Consider the following 21,059-nt stretch of genomic DNA (forward strand, 5'->3'; position numbering starts at 1 on the left):
AAACAAAGTTTCCCACGACACTGTAACCTACTGGAGTCAGGAAAAATGTTAAATAAAATCCTCTTTAACACGTCCTCAAGAGATTTTATCGTCTGCGCTTTCCGTGGTGACAGGATGAGTTCTGCGACTTTCCCCTTATAACGGTGGTCAAGGAGGGTTGCCAACCAGTAATCATCCTTCTCCTTTATGCCACGCATTCTTGGGTCCTTTCGCAGGCTTTGAAGCATGAGGTTGCCTATGCGCCTCAAATTTGCTGAGGCTTGAGAAGCAGACTCCTCGGGGTCATTCAGGATAACAGCATTTGTAACTTCCTCCTCCCAGCCATGTACTACTCCAAAGGGCCCTGGGATTGGAAAGCCATCACTTACAGATTGACACGAGGCCTGTGAAAGTGCCAGAATCCTCCTCATCCTCCTCCCTTCTTCCTGTGTGTTATGTGACATAGGAATGATGGTGTCTGGATAAAGTGGGCCTTGAGAGGAAAGGAAGTCCTCCACTTCCTCCTGCTGCTCTGCCTCCATTGCCCTGTCCATAATGCAGAGTCTGCTCCAGCAGGAACACAAAAGGGATTGTGTCACTGATGCATGCACTGTCAAGTCTCACCATCCTTGTGCCTCCTCAAATGGTGACAATACAGTACATGCATCCTTAATGATCAGCCATTGGTGTGGGGAAAAAAGCAGGAGGAGGCCTGAGCCTGTCATTATGCCGTATTCGCACAGGTACTCGTAACAGCCCTCTGCTGCATATATAGCTGCTGCAGCATTGACAAAGTCGAGTTCCACCTGGTGGGCATGTCACAAATCAGGCGGTTTACAGGCAGGTGGATTTCATGCTGAATTTCAGCCAACCGAGCACTGGCTGTGTATGACGGCTTGAAATGACGGCTCTTCTGGCCAGCTTTAGCACATATTGCAACCCCGGGTACATATTTAGGAAACACTGCACTTCAAAATTGAGCACATGCGCCAGGCATCGCACATGTGTCAACTTTCCCTGTCTGTCTAAGGGCAGGCAGGAGGTTTGAGCCATTATCGCACACCGCCATTTCATGCTCCAGCTGGCGTGGTGTGAACCACCTCTGGGCCGGTCCCTGCAGAGCTGCAAGAATCTCTGCTTCGGTGTGGTTCCTGTCCCCTAAACACACAGCTGAAGCACTGCATGGCAACTTAGCTTGATTCTGGGAATAGCCCTTTGAATGCTTAGGGGGTATCTGATTTTCATAGGACAATTCTGCAGAGGAGGGCATGGAGCTGGCGGATGGAGGAGGAGGAGGAGGGGGTAGAGCTCAAAGGTCTGGCATCATCACCACCAGCTGTATGGAGTTGTGGGGGCACAACAAACTGCAGCTCTGAGCCCTGTCCTGCATCCTTTCGAGTTGCAAGCAGCGTTACCCAGTGTACTGTGAACGAAATACATCATCCCCGTCCAGGCTTGCTGGACCACATGTCAGCGGTAAGGTGGATTTTACGGCTGACTGCCTTGCCCAACAATGCCAGAACATTCCCTTCCACATGATGAGAGATGGTACAGCCTTACGTGAAAAGTAGTAGCAACTGGGAACCTGCCATTGTGGTACAGCACATTGTGTGAATTACAGAAGGGGGCAGAATCGTCCAGGCTGAAAGGCAGAAGTTGGAGAGCCAACAGCTGACAAGCTTGCATTTAGACACTGGGCATGTGGGTGGCAGGAACTGTATTTTTTTCTGCTGCAGAAGATGGGGCAGAGAAATTTGGGCTACAGTCTACAGCTGGTGGTGTGCTGCTGGCAGATGTGCTGCTAGGACCTGGGACACCCTGTGCAGACTGAATTGGGTAACGAGAAGGATGAGAAGGAGGAAGAGGGACAGATTTGTGCCCCTTTTGTGTACATTTTAGGTGCTCTGGCCAACGGGCTGAGTGGTTATACGTTAAATGCCTTGTTAAGCATGTGGTACCCAAATGGTTGGTGTTTTTGCCACGTTTGATGTACCTGGGACACAGTTTGCAGACAGCAACAGTGCGATCTGCTGCAAATGTGCTGAAAAAGGCCCAGACAGCTGAACTTTGGGGATTGAGCCGGGAGATAACAGCTGCAGAATGTGATGGAATAGGGTGGCTGCTCTCTACTCTTTCTTGATGTCGGCCTCCTTGGGGTTGTGCCACCTCACCTTCAGTTTCCTCCTCTGCTCTATCTGGCACCCAAAGTCGCATCAGTGACCTCATCATCATTCTCATCTCCATCTCCTCCATCTTCATAAATACCACTGGAGACAACTTGACAATACGCTGCGGCTTGGGGAACATGAATGCCAATTTGTCTACCAGTGTTCCTCCCTCTCTCTAGGCTCATGTTCCTGTCATCCTCAACCACAGAACCAACATCCGAATCCAGTAATGGCTGGGCATAATCAAGGAGCAAGTGGCTGACGTTGTGGTCAAATACCTCAGCTGACTCCTCAATGGCTTATGGCTGGCTATGGCAGGAATAGATGTAGACAAGGAGGCAAGTTTATCCACTCTGGCAACTGCAGGGGGCTGCACACTTCTATCTGCTTGCGTGACAGAGGATGAGGAGGATGTGGAAGGTTTAGTAAGCCAGTCCACCACCTCCTCTGCATGCTGTGGCTGGATAGCAAGGGCAAACTCAATAAACAGAGGAAATGATGCCCTGCCTGAGGACCAACTACCACGTCCACCTTTGCCTGTGTAATGTGGACACATTTTTTGCTGGCCCCCTTAAAAGTGCCAAGGGAACGTCTGCCTCTCCTTGTTGTCCCCCCAGATATTACTGGAAGGGAGGGGGCGGTGCTTATAAGCAAATGTAAAGAAGAAGTTGAAATCTGTACGTAGATGCACTTTAATCAATGTAAAAAGGTGTTTGGTGCACTTTAATTTGAGTAAACTACACAGATACACTATAATATACTGCGCCAAACGTACAGTGACGCACAGAACTATATGGCGTTAAACTGGCAGTAATGCACAAAACTATATGGCGTTAAACTGGCAGTAACACACACAGAAGTAGATGGCGTTAAACTGGCAGTAACGCACACAAAACGATATGGCGTTAAACTGGCGGTAATGCAATCAAATAGATGGTGTTCAGCCGTCACTACACTGACGCTATCTGAACTGTCTCTACTCTAGATATACAATAATGTCAAGATTACTAAACACAGTCTCACTACACTACACTGAAAAGGCTGTTGGTGGCTCTTGAAGGGCCCCTAACCAGGTGGGGTTACCTCTGACTAGAGCTCAGGTGGCTGTCCTGGAAGGATCCCACCATGGGAGGCAGTTGGAGGGATCTTAACTGGAGAGGCAGCAGAGAGAGCAAAGGAGAGAGAGTACAAGTAGATCAGCACAGTGGAGGGACGGACAAGGGGAGAGACTGTCAGCTGTAGAAGGTCTCTCTTGAAGACAGTGTTGTGCCAAGTCCTCATCTAACCTTGCCCTGAGGAGTCTCACTGCATATGTTAGTCAGGAGGACTGTGAAGAGAACAGTATACTGTTAGTTCCTCTAGCATTGAGCCAGCAGGTGCTGACCAAAGGGAACCAAGTTTGTGCAGGAGGAAGGAAGAAGAGGTATCTGTATATAGGGAGGAAGTTGTCCCCGTTTCTGTTTTAGACATTTTTCAATTTGGGCATCCCATAATCCCCTACCCCATGCAAGTTATCACCTAATAAAACAAAAAAACTAAACAAGCCAAAAATACAGATTTACAGTGCCTTGCGAAAGTATTCGGCCCCCTTGAACTTTTCAACCTTTTGCCACATTTCAGGCTTTAAACATAAAGATATACAATTTATATTTTTTGTGAAGAATCACCAACAAGTGGGACACAATTGTGAAGTGGAACGAAATCTATTGGATTTTTGAAACTTTTTTAACTAATAAAAAAATGAAAAGTGGGGCGTGCAAAACTATTCGGCCCCCTTGCGTTAATACTTTGTAGAGCCACCTTTTGCTGCGATTACAGCTGCAAGTCGCTTGGGGTATGTCTCTATCAGTTTTGCACATCGAGAGACTGAAATTCTTGCCCATTCTTCCTTGCAAAACAGCTCGAGCTCAGTGAGGTTGGATGGAGAGCGTTCGTGAACAGCAGTTTTCAGCTCTTTCCACAGATTCTCGATTGGATTCAGGTCTGGACTTTGACTTGGCCATTCTAACACCTGGATACGTTTATTTGTGAACCATTCCTTTGTAGATTTTGCTGTATGTTTGGGATCATTGTCTTGTTGGAAGATAAATCTCCGTCCCAGTTTCAGGTCTTTTGCAGACTCCAACAGGTTTTCATCTAGAATGGTCCTGTATTTGGCTGCATCCATCTTCCCCTCAATTTTAACCATCTTCCCTGTCCCTGCTGAAGAAAAGCAGGCCCAAACTATGATGCTGCCACCACCATGTTTGACAGTGGGGATGGTGTGTTGAGGGTGATGAGCTGTGTTGCTTTTACGCCAAACATATCGTTTTGCATTGTGGGCAAAAAGTCATCTGACCAGAGCACCTTCTTCCACATGTTTGGTGTGTCTCCCAGGTGGCTTGTGGCAAACTTTAGACAATACTTTTTATGGATATCTTAAAGAAATGGCTCTCTTCTTGCCACTCTTCCATAAAGGCTAGATTTGTGCAGTATACGACTGATTGTTGTCCTATGGACAGACTCTCCCACCTCAGCTGTAGTTCTCTGCAGTTCATCCAGAGTGATCATGGGCCTCTTGGCTGCATCTCTGATCAGTCTTCTCTTTGTCTGAGCTGAAAGTTTAGAGGGACGGCCAGGTCTTGGTAGATTTGCAGTGGTCTGATGATACTCCTTCCATTTCAAAATGATCGCTTGCACAGTGCTCCTTGGGATATTTAAAGCTTGGGAAATCTTTTTGTATCCAAATCCGGCTTTAAACTTCTCCACAACAGTATTACGGACCTGCCTGGTGTGTTCCTTGGTCTTCATGATGCTCTCTGCGCTTTCAACAGAACCCTGAGACTATCACAGAGCAGGTGCATTTATACAGAGACTTGATTACACACAAGTGGATTCTATTTATCACCATCAGTCATTTAGGACAACATTGGATCATTCAGAGATCCTCGCTGAACTTCTGGAGTGAGTTTTCTGCACTGAAAGTAAAGGGGACGAATAATGTTGCACGCACCACTTTTCAGTTTTTTATTTGCTAAAAAAGTTTAAAATATCCAATAGATTTCGTTCCACTTCACAATTGTGTCCCACTTGTTGGTGATTCTTCACAAAAAATTTAAATTTTATATCTTTATGTTTGAAGCCTGAAATGTGGCAAAAGGTTGAAAAGTTCAAGGGGGCCGAATACTTTTGCAAGACACTGTATGTGTCTGACATAAGAAGGAAATGCTATGGTTGGCTGTGTATCAGTGGGGAGCCCGACTTCAGCAACTACATCTTATAGTGTTACATTAGGAGGCTCGTCTGGGATTTTCACGTGGTACCCTGCACGACTATTGCCCCTAGAAACTGGAGATCATCGAGCTAGAGACTATTCTTTGCCGTTTTAAAATCCTCAGGGGAGATAATGGCGGAAGCCGGGATTGCATATTGCTGAACTGTGAGGGTCAAGATAGTGTTCAGGTGCCATTGTCAATAGCAACCATGGAGAGGTCACTGCCAACCAGCTATACTGCATACCCAGTTGCCCCAACTGAGCCTGGGATGGCGACACCAGAGCCTGCCCTAATCAGTGAGAACTGTGCCGTGTGCTATCACCCATGGCAACCACGGCAAGTGATCGTGCTCATGGATTACAAAACGTCCAGCTGTCTGGTCATGACTGATGAAAGTGACTGTGTGCTGGAACATCCTGCTGAAACCAGTAAAATGTGCATGGATGTGTCCGCTGTTACCCGTAGCAACCGAGGTGAGCCGGTGGGATCGTACAGGATTAGGTCAGTCTGCTATTCAACCACAGCTGAAATAAGAGACGTTCAAGATCCTGCTGAAATCAGTAAGACATGTACTGTTGTCCATAGCAACCGCTGCAGACTTTTATTGCTGCCTACGCTCAGCTATTCAGCCCTGGCTGGGGGTCGAGGGGCATGTTTCAACAAGTCCTGCAAGTATCAGTGCATGCAAAGTGACTATATGCAAGGTATCAGTGCCTGCAAAGTCCAGTCCAGAGATCAAGGTGTTACAGAGTGCATGGGAGTGGGCCTGCTTATCAGAACTGTTGGCACCAAATGGTCTGGAAGCTTGAAGCTGGAGCCACTATGCAAGGAGAGCCCAGCTTGTTCAGCACAGGAAAACCATGGAGGAGTGCATAATGGGGGGTTACCTCCAGCCTGTTCGTAAGTCTTCCTGACATGCAGGTACTGGATAGGAGATACCGTGTGGTGGCTACCAGGGTGCAGCTAGAGCACTGAGGGGGATTCGCTCTCGCCATAATCAATGGTACGGAGAAGCTGTGCCTGTTATGCCCTGGATGCAGGAAACCTACAGCAGCGGTCGAAGCCTGGCTGAAGCGTGGCCACTGTGAACAACCTTTAACAATGCTGATGCGACAGCGAATAATGTCTGGAATGGAAAAGCGGAATCCCAGCCGGCCGGTGGAAATTCAGGGGTGAGTACTGTGCAGGACTGCAGTCAGTTAGGCAGCAGCTTGAGATATCCCAGTGGAGAAACCAGCTGCTGAAGTCCACCATTGTCAAGCCCCACCTGGAAGGAACCAGCTGTTGAGGACCATGCCTCTTCAGGTGAGCCAGAGGGGAGTGGCTGTGGTGGTGAAATAGATTGGGGGTCTCCCTGATTGGAGGCTGAGTTTGGGCCTCTAGAAGAGGAGGCTGAGTGGTCCCCAGAGAGCGAGTCAGAAGAGGAGCGGACTTGGGGAAATGCTCAGGAAGCTGAGAGTCTAGAAGAGGAGGCTGAGTGGTCCTCAGAGAGCCAGTCAGAAGAGGAGCGGACTTGGAGAAATGCTTAGGAAGCTGAGCGTCTGCCAGCAGATATACCCGGGGGAGATCGGGGAGAGAGTTCCATTACCCCTAGGTTTGCCAACTCATCCCTTTAAACCCAAACATCTTTGAATTACACAGGTTCTGAGGATAATTAAATGCAGAGAAGGCAACAACTCCACTAAAACAACCCTGTTGTGCCCCTGCCCCATCTCTGGGCCCGACAAAGCTAGCTGTCACCATGTTACAGGCACAGGACACCACCTACAAGATGTGGATCACCAGGTCCTCACAGGCCTGTATCCTACCTGGAGAAGGAAAGCCCAGGGAGCTTCCCAGGTTCCCCTGATTTCAGAGGGAGGTTCAGAGAAGGACTGCTCGAGTGGCGATTGGACATTCCTTATATTCTGTACCTGTTTATATGTGGCACCGTTATAAACGAAATTCCCTTCCTTTGAGCATCAAAACACAGATGGAGTAACATTCCAGTGCAAAGAAATTAGATTTCGCTGCATTTTTTCCTGCCCTGTATATTACTGGAAGGCGGCAAAATGCATCAAAAAAGCACCACAACACATTACAGCAAAAAAACAAAACAAACAAACAAACAAACAAAAAAAACAAAGAAGAATCCTGGGCAAAAAAAAAGGGGGGGGGGGGAAATGCACAGAAACACATTGAAATGCATATGCTGAAACTTTCCAGTGCAGTAAAAAAAAAAAAAAAAAAAAATATAGAGCATTCTACATTTTATCTGCATCAAAAACGCATTTCAGTTCTAAAAATAAATGAAAGGAAACCTTGGCAAAAAAAAAAAAAAAAACAAAGGGAAAAAAACGCACTGGAATGCATCAAAACGTGGATGCAGAAACTTTCTAGTGCAGTAAAAAAATAAAATAAAAATAAGATCTGTATTGAACTGCACTGGAATGCAGCAAAATGCATCAAGAATGCACTGCGAGGCCTTACGGGGTGGGGGGGTACTCTGGAAACATTGGGGGAAAAAAATGCACTAGAATGCATCAAATGCAACAAAACGCATTGCAGTAAAAAAAAAAAAAAAAAAAAAAAACCTAGAAAACTTTAGAAAATAAAATACACTGGACCACACCAAAAAAAAAAAAAAAAGAAGGATGGATGCAGTAACATTCCAGTGCAGTCAAAGAAAGAAATTAGATTATGCTGCATTTTTTCTGCACTGAATTGCACTGAATACTGAAAGGCGGCAAAATGCATTAAAAGCACCCTGCAAAATAACAGGAAACCTTGGCAAAAAAACAAGGGGGAAAATGCACTGGAAGTCATTAATACTGTGTCAGAAAGCATCAAAACTCGTATGCAGAAACTTTCCAGTTCAGAAAAAAAAATAAAAAAATTAGAACAGTCTGCGTTTTTTCTGCATTCAACTGTACTGTAATGCAGTAAAACACATCAAAAACACGCAGGAAAGCATTAGCACAAAAAAATAAAAAATAAAAAACGTAAACCTTGGAGAAAAGGAGGTAAAAAAAAAATAAAACACACCATACTGGAACAACATCGCACACGCAGATAGCAAACACAGTGCCGATAGCTTCACTGGATTGCATTGTACCGAAGCACGACGCGATCCGGGTTGCTGTGCGTTTTTAGAAGTAGTCCACATTCTACTGATGGTGTGATGTGATTTCAGCCTAATCAAATCAATGGGCTGTACATTATTATTATAATACAGGATTTATTAAGCGCCAACAGTTTGCGCAGCGATTTACAACATGAGGGCAGACAGTACACTTACAATGCAAATCAATACAGGAGGGGTCAGAGGACCCTGACTGTTAGAGCTTAGAATCTAGAAGGGAAGGTCATGTGATACAAAAAGGTAATAATAAAAAGGCACATTAACCCCTTTCCGGACCGCCCGCTTTGTTTTACGTCACTACTTTGAAGGGGAATATCAGTGTTATGGTAGCAGCTACCATAACCCCGGTATCTTCTTCGGCTGGCGGTCCGCTTTCCGAATAAAAGGGGTCTTCGCGGCAGATTCGCAGAGAGATCACTTTTATCTGCGGCGGGAGAGCCCCCCACCCTCCGATGCCCCTTGCTGCTTACCGGAGCCGTCGGCAGTGGCAGGGACCGATCGGATCCTTCTCCTTGCTGGGTATGGAGACGAGTGAGGGGAAGATGGCCCCCACCCATCTCCATATCATCGCAGGGTCGGAAGCAACGGCAAAACTTCACTTCAGCCCATAGTTCTTAAAGGGCCATTTTAGTTTTATTTTTTTTTAAATGACATGAATTATTTTTTTTTTTTTTTTTTTTTTGCATTGTAGTGTAAATATGAGATCTGAGGTCTTTTTCACCCCACATCTCATATTTAAGAGGCCCTGTCATGTTTTTTTTTCTATTACAATGGATGTTTCCATTCCTTGTACTGTAATAGAAATAAAAGTCACACTTTTTTCTTATACAAAAGAACAGTGTAAAAATAAAAAGGTAAAATAAATAAGAATAAAAAAAGAATGATTTTAAAAACGCGCTCCGTCCCGCCGAGCTCGCGCACAGCAGCGAACGCATACGTGAGTAGCGCCCGCATATAAAATTGGTGTTCAAACCACACACATGAAGTATCCCCGCGATCCGTAGAGCGAGAGCAATAATTCTAGCCCTAGACCTCCTCTGGAACTCAAAACATGCAACCTGTAGAAATTTTTAAGCGTCTCCTATGGAGTTTTTTTTAAGGGTAAAAGTTTGTCGCCATTCCACGAGCGGGCGCAACTTTGAAGCGTGACATGTTGGGTATCAATTTACTCGGCGTAACATTATCTTTCACAATATAAAAAAAAATTGGGCTAACTTTACTGCCGTCTTATTTAAAGCGGTTCTGCACCTAAAATAAAAATATTAAAAGCCAGCAGCTAATAATATTGCAGCTGCTGACTTTTAATAAAATCACACTTACCTGTCCCAGGGTCCAGCGATGTCGGCGGCAGATGACGAGCGATCGCTCGTCTCGCTGCTGCCCCCGCCGCCATCCTCTGTCAGGGAATTGGGAAGTGAAGCATTACAGCTTCACTGCCCGGTTCCCTACTGCGCATGCGCGAGTCGCGCTGCGTGTCTCTTATGGTCCCCCGCTGTGTCTCTGGGAACTGTGTGTTTCTCAGAACACAACGGGGGGCGGGGCGTCTGCGGGGGTCTGCCCGGAAGTGGGTGCAGATACCTGGATTATCCAGGTAACTGCACCCCCCTCCCCCCTGAAAGGTGCCGATTGTGGCACCGGAGGGGGGGAGGGATCAGATTAGCGGAACTTCCCCTTTAGAGTGAAGAACCGCTTTAATAAAAAAAAAAAAAGTGTCCTTTTTCCAAAGAAAAAAGTGCGCTTTTAAGACGGCTGCGCAAATACGGTGTTACAGAAAGTATTGCAACGACTTTATTCTCTAGGGTTTAAAAAAAAAAAAAAAAAATGTATAATGTTTGGAGGTTCTAAGTGATTTTCTAAACACAAAAAAAAATGTTTCCTGACAGACTCCATGGCAGCCTACGTATGGGTTAATCCCGCCTCTCATACCTCATAGGACCCCACTCCCATAAATCTTTGCTTCTAGACAGACTGTTCCTTTTTTGTCCTCCTCCTAGGACCAAGGTGTATTCTTACCTTTTGGAAGCTTTAATCCAGTCCTGGTGGTTTGCACGTTGATGGCGATGGCGGTTATTCTTGGAGTCCATATTTCCCAGCTATTAGCAGGGAGGACACAGGCACTGAAGAGCGATGCTGTGAAGATCTTTAAAGTCATCCATTGGTTGATAGATTGCATCATGGCCATTCGTCCTAGCTATTAGCGGAAGGCCCCTTTATTGATGTGCCGATCGTGCAGAGAGTGTATCGACCCTCCCGTTCCCAGGATGGATTGTGCTGGCTTCAGTGTGGTGATGTATAATGTTTTCATGGCAGTCTGTTTTTGTGTGTTTGCTTGTCCTTACCTGCTCCGGTGTAGCCATGGCGGCTGGAACGCTTTGCGTTCCAGTCCGCCGCTCTTTGCTCCCTCTGCGCAGCTGCGAGCCTTCAACTGAGATCGAGGCTTGGTTAGCGTGTGCGCAGTTGGGACAAGATGGCGGTGGTCACGCATGCGCGGACGCCGTAGGAGTGGCGTTAGTTACAGCGCAGGTGTGCTGCTAACGTAATGACCTCATCGTGGCGGCAGATTTAAATAGCTGTCAGAGACAGCTATGCTTTGGAAGGTTTACAAGCAAGGCAGCTACTTCCCGTGCTCGTGGCTTTTCTGCTCAAGGTGGGGGGAAGTATCTGTGTGGTACTGTGCATATCATTGCTCTCTCTATGTCCCTACATTTTACATGCTTATTCGTATTGCGTTTGTTTTAGCTGTTTGAATCTTTGCTGCGATGGATGCGTCACCGCCCCCTAGTGGCCAACCCTTATGCCACAGGTATGATGGAATTTTTTTCCCTCTGCCTGTTTGTGTTTGGGTTTCTGGAGCAAGTTAACAAATTTTTCCTTTCCTCAGCCCCTCTAGGTCTGAATCTCAAGTTTTGACACACGGTGATAGTGACAAATCTAGGTCACAGCGCCATCCTTCATCTTCAAGCACTAGACATACCGGATCGTCCTCCAGACATCGGAAGGAAGGCTCAAAGTCTGGTTCTGGACACCATTCTTACCGCCATTCCAGCTGCTCTGTGGAAAAGGCTTGCTGGGGATGTAAAACTCAGGTTCCAGAGGGTAAATCTCTCTGCGAGTTGTGTTACTCTAGGGCTATGAAGGAAAGAGGATCTGAGGACCAGCATGTTGAGGCTCTGGTCAGGAAGGTGATCCAAGAATCCATGAACAAGTCAGATTCCAGCCATACTTTCAATCCTCCTTCTCTTCCAGCCCTAGTTACTGATGTGCTTGATCCTGAGGCTCCAGGTCCCTCTCATCACAGTCTTTCTATTAGTGGATCCTCTGATAGCGAGATGGAGACGGATGAACCTGTCGCAGGTTTTGAATTCTCAGGTTCCGTTCTTAGTCAGAGCAGTCAAAGATGCATTAAAATGGGATGAACCGGTGGAGGCTCCGTCTAAGCAGAGGAAATACTTCAAGCATCTCAAGAAAGGCCGTCCAAACTTCCCTTTTCTGGAAGAACTTGGTGAAATCATCTCTGATGAGTGGAGCAAAGTTGAGAGTAAAAATTCCTTGATCTCTAAGGTAGCAAAAATGTATCCTTTTAAGAGCGATGAGGTTAAACATCTTGAGTCGGCCCCTCTTATCGATGCGGCTTTAATGAGGTTGGTGAGGCATGTTACTCTCCCTCTGGAAGATTCTGTTTCCTTCAAAGATGGTCTGCAGGCATGGCTTGTAAACCAGCCCTAGCCCTCGCAGCGTTATCTAAGGCCATGGAATCCTGGACGGATGATATAGGTACAACCTTAGGAAGCATTTCTGAGGAGCTGGTCAAAAGCTCGCCAGTGCATGAGCTAAAAATTGCCTCGGCTTTCCTGGGTGAGGCATCCCTGGACATGATTCGCCTGGTAGCTCGCGTAATGCTCTTTTCAGTCACAGCCAAACGTGCCCTGTGGTTGCGCCCATGGGTTCCGGATCCTGCCTCTAAGCAGGCATGGTGTAAAATTCCTTTCGAGGGATCTTCCCTCTTTGGGAACAAACTTGACTCAGCTATTACCCGTGCTACCGGGGGAAATTGGGGTTTCTGCCCCAGGATCGCCGTCTCATGGGTCTCTTCAGGACATTCTTGGGTCTTCAACAATCCACCCAGTCACCAGTTTATGCCAACGAATCTTCCCCATTCAGAAGAAAAAAAAAGACAGATTCTTGTATCATACACAATCACTGAAGGAGCCGCCATTCCGGTTCCAGCCGAGGAAAGTTTTCAAGGAGTTTACTCCCCTCTTTTCATGGTCCTCAAAAAGAATGGCTCCTGGAGACCGGTCATCGATCAGACACATCTGAACTCCTTCAAAAAAAGGAAAAATTCAAAATGGAATCTCTACTAACAATACGCCAGGCTATTCAACCAGGCGACTGGCTTGTCTCAGACCTCAAGGATGCCTATTTCCACGTACCGATTGCAAAAGATTACCAGAAGTATCTTAGGTTTGCTGTAGATCAGGGACATCTTCAGTTTACATGTCTCCCGTTCGGGCTTTCTACGTCGCCTCGAGTATTTTCAAAACTCTTAAGCCGCGTACACACGGGCGGACTGTCTGGCCAACTAAGTCCGTCAGACAATCCGACGGACAGTCCGTCCTACTTTTGAATGAACGGACTTGACCACACACGATGAACAGACAGTCCGTTGAAAGCTTGCGCGATGACGTGTACAGCACGTACGACGGGACTAGAAATACGACGTCCAATACACTGCAATGCAACCTTCGGCCGTGTAAATCCTTTCTGAGCATGCGCCATACTTAGTCCGTCCAACTTGCCTACTCACGAGCGGACTGTCCGCTGAAACCAAAGTTGGACGGACAATATTACGGAAATTCCGAAATACTTAGTCCGCTGAAAAAGTCCGCTGAAGCCCACACACGAGCGGACTGTCCGCTGAAATGTGTTTCAGCGGACTAAGTTGGACAGACAGTCCGCCCGTGTGTACGCGGCTTTACTGGCGGTCGTGGCTTTAATCGGAATCAGACGCATACGGTTGCATCACTACCTGGACGATCTGCTCCTACTTTCTCAAGACAAAGAGCAACTATTGTCTCATCGGGAACAGGTTATTTCTATCCTAACGGAGTTTGGCTGGCTCCTGAACAAGGAGAAGAGCCATCTAGAGCCAACGCAGTCTCTAATCTTCCTCGGAGCCCAGTTCAACACAGTAATGAGCACCATCTCCTTACCCCTCGAGAAAATTCCAGTGATCCGAAACAGGATTCGTCTTGCAATTTCCTCGTCTCTCCTCAGAGTCTCTCAATGTCAAAAGATAATCGGCCCTATGGTAGCCACAGCCCCTATGGTGAAGTGGGCACAATGGAAGATGCATCCCTTTCAGAAAGGGTTCCTCCAACAGTGGGATCCAGGGGCCCGAGATCATCTCGTCCGGATAATCCCTTCCATGCGGGAGAGCATCCCTTGGTGGCTACAGCGGAAAAATCTTCATTGTCATTCCATAGCACCTGTCTCCTGGGTCACAGTTACAACGGATGCCAGCAGCAGAGGTTGGGGTGCTCTCTGTCTCTCGGAAGTAGCCCAAGGCAGTTGGGATTCCCCTGTCCAAAGCATGGTGTCGAACGTGCTGGAACTACGAGCCGCCTTTCAAGCACTGCAAGCCTTTCTTCACCTGACGTCAGGAGCTTTGGTTCTCCTTCGAATGGACAATATGACAGCTGTGTCTTACGTCAAAAGACAGGGGGGTACTCGCAGCCTCTCCTTACTGAGGGAAGTAAGCCCGATTATGTCCTGGGCCCAGTCGAATCTGATGGATCTGATGGCGGTTTATCTCCCAGGAGTTCAAAATGTCCAGGCAGACTTTCTTTCAAGATTCTCCCTGGACAACAACGAATGGTCTCTCCACACCGAGGTATTCGATTGGATTCTGTCTCTGGGGATCCTACCGGAAGTAGACCTGTTTGCCTCCCCATGCAATTTGAAACTGGAGAAATATTACAGGAGGTGTCGTTGCCCTCAGGCCTTTGGAGTGGATGCCCTGACGGAGCAGTGGAGATTCCACAAAGCTTATGCCTTTCCCCCGACTCCGATCATTCTCCGATTTCTGGTGAAGCTCAGGTGGGAGGAAGTCTAATAGCGGTTCTTCCATATTGGCCCAACAGGCCGTGGTTCCCACTTTTGTTGCAGCTCAGTTTCCAGGATCCAGTTCCTCTGCCCTCCAGACCGGATCTCTTGTTACAGGGAACGACTCTTCATCCATGCCCATCCCAGCTCCATCTGATGTCCTGGTTTTTGAGAGGGAAAGACTGCAAGCATTAGGTTGTCCTGATACGGCAATTGCTACTTTACTGGATGCTAGAAGACCAGGTACCAACAAGGTTTATCAGAGAATTTGGTCAAAATTTGCAGACTATGTGTCCAAAACCAACAGTTCATGTAAAGATCCGAAGATAAGGGATGTTATAGGCTTTCTTCAGACAGGCCTGGACTTGTCCTTATCAGTGAGTTCCTTGCGGGTCCAGGTTTCCGCAATATCTGCCTTTTCAGGTGTTTCCTGGGCCAAGCATCCTCTCACGAAACAGTTCTTCAAAGGAGCAGTGAGGCTCAGACCTCAGAGGAAACCGAGGTTTTCTAAGTGGGATCTCCCCTTTGTCCTGGATTACTTTTCAGAGAAAGATTTACATAATGGGGATCAAGTATCTATTAAAGAACTTTCTTGTAAAACTGCCTTTTTAGTAGCCATAACATCAGCTAAGAGGGTTTCTGAGATCAGTTCTCTAGGCTGTAAGGAGCAGTTTCTCACTTTCTTTCCCCAACCGAGCAGTTTTGATTCCTATGTTAGGGTCAAATCCGAAGGTGTCAACCGTTTTTCATGAAAATCAAGAAATCTTTCTTCCAATCTTTCAGTCCTCTGAAGATTCCAGTATTTATCCTTTGGACGTTGGGGACGTTTTAAAGCAATACTTGAAAGCCACAGCTCCTTTCCGGAAATCTGATCATCTGTTCATCCTTTTCTACAGAAAGAATAAGGGTTTACGTGCCTCTTCCAGAACTATTGCAGCTTGGATCGTTCAGGCCATTCAAGGGGCTTATAAGGCTAGGAGTTTGGCTCCTCCAGAAGCGGTGACGGCTCATTCTACTAGGAGCGTTTCTACATCTTGGGCGGCTGCACGTCGTTTCTCCAGAAGTGATTTGTAAGGTGGCTTCATGGTCGTCAATTAATACATTTATGATGCACTATTGTGTAGAACCAGCATCCTTGTCTTCGGTTAATTTTGGTTTGAATGTCTTATCTGTTGATGGTGCCAATTAAACCTTTTTTCGCCATCCAGCAATTGCCCACCCGGGTGTGTATGGCTAGTTATTTCCCATACGTAGGCTGCCATGGAGTCTGTCAGGAAAATGGAAAATTTGTATCAAATACTTACCGTAAATTTTCCTTTCCTGATGGACTCCATGGCAGCAGGAGTTCCCTCCCGTTTGCTGGAGTAGGCTAAGTTATGGAACACAGTCTCTGTCTAGAAGCAAAGATTTATGGGAGTGGGGTCCTATGAGGTATGAGAGGCGGGATTAACCCATACGTAGGGTGCCATGGAGTCCACCAGGAAAGGAAAATTACGGTAAGTAGTTGATACAAATTTTCTCTTTTTTTAACTTGTAAACACCAAGTGTACTTGAAATGCAAAGTGCACTTGAAATTGCACTGAAAGTACACTTGGAAGTGCAGTCGCTATAGATCCGAGGGGGACATGCAAGGAAAATAAAAAAACAGCATTTTAACTTGCACATGATTGGATAATAAAATCAGCAGAGCTTTCCCTCTGATTTACAGCGACTGCACTTCCAAGTGCACTTTAAGTGCAAATCCAAATGCACTTTGCACCTGTAGTTCGCACTTGTAGTGCAAAGTGGATTTGCCTTTCGTAAATAACCCCCCCAAATTTCAGAAAGAGGCTCGGTCCTTAATTAGTTAAAATCACACAGGAAGGTGAGAGTGTTCGCGGTGTGAACCGGCCCGTCCGCTATGAAATTTTTTAGCAGAAAGAGATGAGGCCTAATGACATTCTGTGAGGGAGATTTAAAAAAAAAAAAAGCGTCATCTTTTTATTGCAGAGGGGTACAATTCACAGTAAGTGCCGCGACTGGCGTTATCCTGCGCGGTAATACGCTGGTCATCGCCAGGACACACGGAAAATAATTGTTCTCTGTGTTTCCTAGTCACACTGAAACGCAGCGATCTGCGATAAAATGCTGACATGTTGCATTGTATTGCAGTGTACAGGACGGGATCGCATGTTATTGTACAGCAGCGCCGAGTGGCACACGGTTGTACTGTGACACAAATGAAGCGTCACTTTTGTGCAAAGTTTCTAAAAAAAAAAAAAAAAACACACCCTCCCCGTACTGCAACTGCCAGACAGGATTAACCGCTGTGGTTTGGCTGTCTGGGAGTTGTGCATGGGCTCTTAACTGGGAAACACTGGCTTCTCTTTAGACCCGGTTCGCATCTATGCGGCTTTGCACGCCCCTGGTGTACGGGCGTGACACCAAATTTTTTTAATGGGCTGCTGTGCCTGCATTTTGTGCTGTGAGAAAGTCCCTGCACCTTTTCTAAAATGCAGCTGCAGAGAAAAATCGCATTGGTGCTTTTGCAGCATGCATTTTGTGCAGGGAACTGCATTTTTTTAGTGATTATTTCAAGACTCATGTCATGAAGACAATGCATTAAGGCCACATTTAGCTTTTTTTAACTAAATCTATTTGCGCTGCAATGATACTGGTATCGCTGCCGGTACTAAGAATTTTCAAAAATACTCGTGCAAATGCTCCAATAATAAAACCAATACCTATGTTCGGGGACGGTTCGCAGTGCGATTTCAATGTCTGTTCTGGTGCGTTTTCGTTCGGTGGTTCAGGTGCGGAGTCAATACTTTGTAGAATCCCCTTTAACTGCAATTAGAGCTGGAAGTCTTTTTTGGGGATGTCTCGACCAGCTTTGCACATCTGGAGAGTGAAATGTTTGCCCATTCTTCTTTGCAAAATATCTCAAGCTCTGTCAGATTGGATGGAGAGCGTCTGAACAGCAATTTTCAAGTCTTGCCACAGATTTTCAATTTGATTTAGGTCTGGACTGTGACTGGGCCATTCTAACACATGAATATGTTTTGATCTAAACTAGTGATTCTCAACCAGGGTTAAGTGGAACCCTAGAGTTCCCCCAAAGGTTGCTGCTAGGGGTTCCTTCAGCATTGAGCAATTTCTGCCTCTCAGATAAGTTCCCGCTGACACCATTGATCTTTTTACCGTATATACTCGAGTATAGGCCGACCCGAGTATAAGCCGAGGCCCCCAATTTACCCCCAAAAAACTGGAAAACTTATTGACTCGTGTATAAGCCGAGGGTGAGACATGGCTGTCCATCCCTGTGTGTCCGTCCATCCCTGTGTGTGTGTCCGTCCATCCATCCCTGTGTGTGTGTCCATCCATCCATCCCTGTGTGTGTATCCATCCATCCATCCATCCCTGTGTGTGTGTGTGTGTGTGTGTGTGTGTGTGTGTGTGTGTGTGTGTGTGTGTGTGTGTGTGTGTGTATCCATCCATCCATCCATCCCTGTGTGTGTGTGTGTGTGTGTGCGTGTATCCATCCATCCATCCATCCATCCCTGTGTGTGTGTGTGTGTGTGTATCCATCCATCCATCCATCCATCCATCCCTGTGTGTGTGTGTGTGTGTGTATCCATCCATCCATCCATCCGTGTGTGTGTGTGTGTGTGTGTGTGTGTGTGTGTGTGTGTGTGTGTGTGTGTGTGTGTGTGTGTGTGTGTGTCCGTGCAGCCTTGTGTGTGTGTCCAGCCTACCTGTGTCCCAAGCCTCCGTCCCGAGCCGCCGTCGTCCCGAGCCTCCTCCGTCCCGTGCCGTGCCTCCCCCGTGCCGTGCCTCCTCCGTCCCGTGTCTCCTCCGTCCCGTGTCTCCTCCGTCCCGTGCCGTGCCGTGCCTCCTCCGTCCCATGCCGATGGATCGCCGCTCTTCTCGGCGGCCATTCTACAATTCAAAATTCCGCCTCTGCCTGTGATAGGCGGAACACTCAATTTCCCAGCAGCCTGTGTTCCGCCTATCACAGACATCCTCTCATACTCGTCCGTAGTATGAGAATGAGCGGATGTCCGTGATAGGCGGAACACTGACTGCTGGGAAATTCAGTGTTCCGCCTATCACAGGCGGAGGCGGAGAAGGAGGCGCGGCTTTTGAAAATTAATGTCCGCCGTCTGTCTACTCGATACGCTGATCGAGCAGTCAGACAGCGGCGACTCGAGTATAAGCCGAGGGGGCACTTTCAGCCTCAAAAAAGAGGCTGAAAATCTCGGCTTATACTCGAGTATATACGGTAGTTATATCTGTAAGGAGGCAATTCTTCCCAATGACCACAAGTGTAAGGACCATTCTTCCCACTGGCCATCACACTAATGTATCATGAGTTGTAGATTTCTAATTTTTAGCAGAAGTTCAGCGAGAACGGAGAACTATTTCAAGGGTTCCTCTGTGTTGAAAAGGTTGAGAAAGGCTGATCTAAACCATTCCATTGTAGCTCTGGCTGTATGTGTAGGGTCGTTGTCCTGCTGGAAGGTGAACCTCCGCACCAGTCTCTAACAGGTTGCCCTGTATTTGTCCCGAGCCACCCCCATCAAATCATTCTCTGCAGCTATTACCTTTTGTACCACCCCCTCCCTTTAGAATGTAAGCTCTATGAGCCGGGCCCTCCTATACTTTTTGTATTGAACTGTACTGTAATTGTGTTGTGCCCCCTATAAATTGTAAAGTGCTGCATAAACTGTTGGCGCTATATAAATTGTGTATTCTAATAATAATAATAATAATAATAATAATAATAATATTTGGCTCCGTCCATCTTCAAATCCACTCTGACCAGCTTCTCTGGTGAAGAAAAGCATCCCAACAACATGATGCTGACACCACCATGTTTCACAGTGGGGATGGTGTGTTCAGGGTGATGTGCAGTGTTTTCTGCCACACATGGCATTTTGCTTTTAGGCCAAAAAGTTAAATTTTGGTCTCATCTGACTAGAGCACCTTCTTCCACATGTTTGCTGTGTCCCCCACATGGCTTTTCACAAACTGCAAACGGGACATCTTCTGGTTTTCTTTCAACAATGTCTTTCTTCTTGTCACTCTTCCATAAAGGCCAGATTTGTGGACAGATTCTCCCACCTGAGCTGTGGATCTCTGCAGCTCCTCCAGAGTTACCAGGGGCCTCTTGGCTGCTTCTCTGATGAATGCTTTCCTTGCCCGGCTGGTCAGTTCTAGCAAAAAGTTCCAGAAAAGGCCTGGTTGTTAAGGCAGCCTATTGAGATCAATGCCTGTGACATCTGGTATTGTGGAAGTGGGCTAAAATGGCTGAATTTGTACCTACTTGTAAAAACGTATAAGTGAGATTTTGTACATATAATGCCCTGTACACACGGTCAGACTTTCATATGGAAAATGTGTGATCAGATCGTGTTGTCGAAAAATCCGATTGTGTGTGGGCTCCATTGGATTTTTTTCCGTCGGAATTTCCAACACACAAAGTTCGAGATCTGGATCTAAAATTTTCCGACAACAAAATCCGATCGTTTAAAGTCTGATCGTGTGTAGACAATTCCGATGGACAAAGTGCCACGCATGCTCAGAATAAATTACAAGACGAAAGCTACTGGCCTGTTTATAGTCCCGTCGTACGTGTTCTGTGTCACCGCGTTCAGAGCGATCGGAAATTGCGACAACTTTGTGCGACCGTGTGTATGCAAGACAATTTTGAGCCAACATCCGTCAAAAAAATCTGATGGATTTTGTTGTTGGAATGTCCGACCGTGTCTATGGGGCATTAGTGTAACTACTAAATAGTTAAATTCCAAGCACTTTCATCTAACACCCCCCCTTCTGTAAAACCAGAAAGCACAGTGCTTGGTAGATGATAAATTAGGCAGATAGCTGACAGGCTGCAGATGATATTCACTAACAAGCTTTGTAGAGGCTTACACAATGCTTCAGGAATGTCTATGTAATTGTTGAAATATATACAGTGCCTTGAAAAAGTATTCATACCTCTTTACTATTTCCACATTTTGTCGTGTTACAACCAAAAACATGTATTTAATTGTGACTTTCACATTTTTTTACAAATGAATATCTAAAAAGTGTGGGTTGCATTTGTATTCAGCCCCCTTTACTCTAATACCCCTAACTAAAACTAAAACACTACACACCCAACACGCAGTCTTCGATCCTCTAACCAAAACTTCCTCCTCGTTCCCAAATCTCGGTACAAATCTAAGGGGGAATGGACTGTCCAAGGACCATGGCTATGGAATGCTTTACCAACCAACATCCGCTTGGAAGAAAACTTACAGGTCTTCAGGAAAAAAACTCAAGACCTTCCTCTTCCAGAAGATGAACAAAGCTCCGCACAGCGCCTTGATGCGATTCAGTTCGCTTTGAGCGCTATACAAATTATTCATTCATAAAATCTAGTGGAACCAATTGCCCTCAGAAGTCACC

At 46.5% G+C, this 21,059-nt stretch overlaps 1 protein-coding gene across 3 annotated transcripts in view; it reads right to left on the minus strand.

The window, feature by feature from the left end:
- LOC143997685 (cytochrome P450 2C3-like) overlaps window positions 1–21,059 on the minus strand; it is a 145,587-nt gene that overhangs the window by 71,464 nt on the left and 53,064 nt on the right. Inside the window, exon 1 of one of the 3 annotated variants that reach the window (XM_077493440.1) lies at window positions 8,993–9,065. The exons of the other annotated variants lie outside the window; for them this stretch is intronic. The gene's annotated coding sequence lies outside the window, so the exon portion shown is untranslated. Of the gene's footprint in view, window positions 1–8,992; window positions 9,066–21,059 lie in introns of those variants that run through there. 3 annotated transcript variants of the gene reach the window in all.

The sequence above is a fragment of the Lithobates pipiens genome, unplaced genomic scaffold (assembly GCF_037356315.1).
Source record: "Lithobates pipiens isolate NorthernLeopardFrog02 unplaced genomic scaffold, aLitPip1_a1.2 Scaffold_19, whole genome shotgun sequence".
Lineage (NCBI taxonomy): Eukaryota > Metazoa > Chordata > Amphibia > Anura > Ranidae > Lithobates > Lithobates pipiens.